Here is a 4827-nt window from a genome sequence, read left to right as displayed (position 1 = left end):
AGGACCTCTATCATTTCATAAAAGCCATGTTAAGGTCTTTGTCTTCTGCTTCAGCTATGCTGCAATACCCAGGACTTAGAAGTAGAAATTAAGTCACCTTATGATACCATCATAATTCAATGAAACATATAACAGTTTTTTGATTTAAAGACAACAGCTATGTTTTGAGTACCTACTGTGTGCCCAACACATTATTACTTCAATTTTCACACACACACAAAATGTATGAGTTAGGACACATTGAAGTAAGATTATGAGTGATAAAGTAGGCTGCCCAGTGCGTATTTAAATGGGCCAACAACTTAGGTTATTTGAACACAGGTCCTAATTCCTTAGTAATAAAAATTTCTTGCCTTTCTAAAAAATTTTTTTAGGGTATGTGTGTGAGAGAGCTTATGTGTCAGGGTGCATATATCCATATATGTGTGCATGTAGATGACTTTAAGTGTTGTGTCTTGGAAGCTGTCCACTCTCTAGTCTGAAGTCTTCTGAGTAAATTAAGCTGGATAGCCAGCAAGTTCCAGAGATCTGTCTATTTCCACTTCCCAGCAGCGAAATTGCAAATGTGTGCCACCATACTTGGCTTATTACATGGGTTCTGGACATCAAATTCAGATCTCTATTCTTTGAGGCAAGTCCTTTAATGATTGAACTATCTTCCTAATCTAGCATCTTGCCTTGTGGGTTGCTTTCTCTTGTTTAAAATAAATTGCTAAATTACTGGAGACTCGTCATCACCTTTAACTAATTTTCCTGTAATTTCCACCAACTATAATATGTTTGCAGACAAATTATCATTTTTAAATACATGGAAATAAAATATATTCTTTTAATTTGTTCAAAGAGATTTGAATGATATAGATTAGCAGCTTGGCAAAATAAGAATATTTATTTTTATCCTTCCATTTCTAAATTGTGTTTACTTTTCTCTTACCATTTATTGAGATGGAAATTTTACATTTAAATATTTGTCTTGATGTGCATAATTAAACTCAGAATAATTCAAGCTTAAATGGCTAAATCTTGGAAAAACCAGATTTAGTGCATGAACTAGAGGAAAAGACTAAGAAAGCTTACAATTTTTGAATGTAACTGCTGTATTTCACTTTCTGCTGCCTGAACTCACCATGCTAATTTGATGGACTTAAAAAGGAACGGCTCTTTGATTTGGAAAGACACTGCAGAAAACTGATGAGCATGAATCTAGCATTTTGTCACCCAAGTGAATATGATAATGATGGTATCATTAGGCAAAATAATTACGTGACAGTTTCATGTAATGAAGGAACACTTCTGCACCACAGAATTTAAATGCTGAGCACCTGGGTTCCCAGATGTTTGCCAGTTTCTGCTACAGAAACCCCCCTGCTCACCTATGCTCCCTAAATAATGACTTTGACAGGTGCTTGGTAGTTATAGAGCAGAAGTTCAAAGGTGTGATCACTTCTGTTGGTGGGGGAATCAATCTGTATTTTCTCGGTAGCATAATATTATTTGAATTACTGCAGGAAGATAGAAATTAGAACTCAGTTGTGACCTTCAGTCTCAAATATTTGTCAAGAATTTTAAAAAAAGAAGGCTTTAATAGCTACCCTTATCACTCAGTTTTAATACAAACAGGAGGAAGTGGAGGGAAAGGAAAGGGCAGGGAGAAAGAGAGACTCAGAATGTGTTATGTACATGTGGAGTGGAATTTATCTTTGAATACAGGGGATATTTCCTCCATTTAGAAACTATCTCTGCCTCTTTCTATTGTCCCGTAATTACTGGTTTACAGGGTCCTCAGTGCTGTCTGGAAGCCAAGTTCCTTAGTAACTAGTGTTTATTCACCAACTTACTGTGATTCACAGGTGACTCGGAACATGTTATAACAGGTAATTTATGGCTAAACTTCCTGCTTCATTGTTCTAAAGACAATGTCTTGATTTTATTTTCAGTTATTATAGAAAAGCACAAGGTAATAACTGAGAAGACAGAACTTACTGAGAGGGTAGCTTCAAGTGGCCATGTGTAATTTTTACTTATTTCTTCAGTGGCCACAAAGTACCCACCTGCTCACTGCCACTGAACAGTGTGTGATGCTGGATTGGTGCCTTGACAGATGACCTTTTTTAATTTCAGCTCTCTTCAGTGGCATATAAGTGTAGACGAAATCATGAGGTTAATGTCGACATGCCTAGAGAACAAACACCATTCTCTGGTCTTGCAGCAGTGGTTCAGCTGTGGGTACCAGTTGGTTTTAGTTAGGAAACTCAAAAACACAAGATTCCTGAGTCTCTCCTCCAGATACTCTGACTCAATTGCTCTGGGGGTATGATCCAGTACGCAGAGCATTTCAAAACTCCCCTGATGGCTCTAACAGGAAGCTAAAAGTTGAGCTCCCTTAGTCAAAGCCTTATAGTCAAAGCCTACTCAGTCAATTTAGTGTTTCTGAGTCACCTCTGGCCATCAATGGTATTTTAAACATGCATTCTGCCTTTACTTACTCAAGTACTAATCTAGAAGTCTTAGTGCATATCAAATCTCTTTGTGAGTATTAATTTATTGAGGAGTCCTGCTATAGAACAAAAGATATAATTTTTGTTGATTTTTTTAAAAAATCTAATTTTACTTGAAAGAGAGTTAGAAAGGATATCCAAGCTTTCTTTTCTGCAACCACTTTTGATTGTGATGTTTAGAGGTGATTATAGATAGTCTTATTTTGTAGTGACGAGGCAGAATATTTATAGTGTATAAAAATAGTTAAATTTCCAATTGGTTACTTGTTCTTAAAATCATAAAAGGGGGCCTCTAGCTGCCTCTCTGAGGCTCCTTTTCATTATAGAGATAGAGCATTAACTAGAACTCTCAAGGGAATATAGAACCTAATAAGGAGCCACAGCTTCCAATAGAACTGGCTTGTAATTAAAAAAAAAAAAAAAAAACTCATTTTATTCTTCCCCCAACTCAAAACAGAGAAGGAATCCAGTTGTGGAAGGGGAGGAGTGATGAGCATAGGGGTCAAGACCATGCTGGGGAAACCCACAGAAACAGCTGACCTGAGTAAGTGGGAGCTCATGGACCCCAGTCTGGGGAACCAGCATAGGACTGAACCAAGTCCACTGAACGTGGGTGTCAGTTGGGGGGCCTGGGCAATCTATGGGGCCTCTGGCAGTGGAACTAGCATTTATCCCTAGTGCACAGACTTTGAGAGCCCATTCCCTATGGAGGGGTACTCCCTCAGCCTAGATACACTGGGGAGGGCCTAGGCCCTGCCCCAAATGATATGACAGACTTTGATGATCCCCACAGGAGGCCTTACCCTCCCTGGGGAGTGGATGGGGGGTGAGATGGGGAGTTTGTAGGGGGAATGGAAAAAAGGGAAGGAAAGGGAACTGGGATTGGTATGTAAAATAAGATTGTTTTAATTTAAATAAAATAAAATTGAAAACTAGTTTTATCTGTATGTACTTCTATAAAAATAAAATCATATTTGAATGATCAAATGTGAATTTTAACTAGAAAAATATCACTTTATTCAGAACATTGCTATCTGATATTCCCAGCCAGTGATGTAGGTCAGAAAGAGTCATATCACTATCTTAATGCATGGGACTTTTCTTCAAACAAAAGCTTTCAAACAATCTATACAACGTGTGAAGCATATATTGTTTAACTGGATAATATCTCATATCTGTTTCCTAGATTTTCTTATGCTCAGGTCTCATCATTCACTATTTGGCCACAGGATTAATGAATCCCCAATTAAGTCAAGATTCATGTATGACTAGTCATGTATGAATATACCTATCAGCTTTCCAAGTTTTCCTGCAAAAGTTAACCAGGGATATATGGCAACCTCTCTGCCAGAGTGTTCACGAAGTCAGACTCCAGGGCTGTGTACAGCAGCACAAAAAACCATCTGAGATTGGATAATAAGAAGAGTGGAACTCCCAGAGCTGTGCTGAGTGTCAATTTTTAACCTTCCATTTCTGAAGTCAGGTAATCAGTTTTCATTCAAATGTGTCTAAAATTAGAAAACTCCACATCTCAGTGTAGGTCTACTTCTGCTATAAAATCTAAGGCCCCTTTTTCTTCTGTTAAGTGACAAATGTGTCAGGTGAGAGCTCCCCTGTCAAGTTAAAATATAGTATATTGTCCATTAAGCCAGAATCCAAGAGGAGTCCATAGAACAATGCACTAATGCACAACAACATGTGATGCATATTAAATGCTAAAATATGCTACACCCATATTGTGTCCTAACTGTGAAAAGTCAAGGATATATGTAAAAAGATGAGTAATGTTAAGAATGCCTTTTCTGATTGAATTAAATGTAACTCCAGATCTACTTTCTAATGGCTGTTTGGTCATAGATAGATGATAAGTAGCATTATCAAGTGACTGGTAGAAATGAATAAACAGCTAGCAGTGAGAAATCACTCTTTTGGTGTCGTGGCCATCAGGCTTTCCTGTATCAAGAACACATCTGCATTGTTGCAGTTCAAACCTCTGTATCCATTTTATGCTTTAGAAGGTCTCCAAAAGCCAAGTCATAGCCAATATACACTTTTCAGTATGATAGAAACATGTAAAATTCTTTCAAAAGATGTTCCCTCTGAAAGATTAAAGCAGCCAATCAAAATATTTTTTTTTACCCACAGCATTTTCTTGATTGAAACTCAGTGTGAATAGGTTGTCCTGTAAATTTTTGGAAATCCATTTGGGTAAGTAGCTAGGTTTCAGGCAGACTATACTCCCGTCTGGGTGAAGGAGGGGAGAGTTAATCATTTTGTTTGTTCTGGTGCTAAGAGCTTGCCTTCATCGTTTAGCTTTTGATTTCATTCC

This window comes from Cricetulus griseus, assembly GCF_003668045.3.
Source record: "Cricetulus griseus strain 17A/GY chromosome 1 unlocalized genomic scaffold, alternate assembly CriGri-PICRH-1.0 chr1_0, whole genome shotgun sequence".
Classification (NCBI taxonomy): domain Eukaryota; kingdom Metazoa; phylum Chordata; class Mammalia; order Rodentia; family Cricetidae; genus Cricetulus; species Cricetulus griseus.
Note: the sequence above shows the minus strand (reverse complement) of the source record.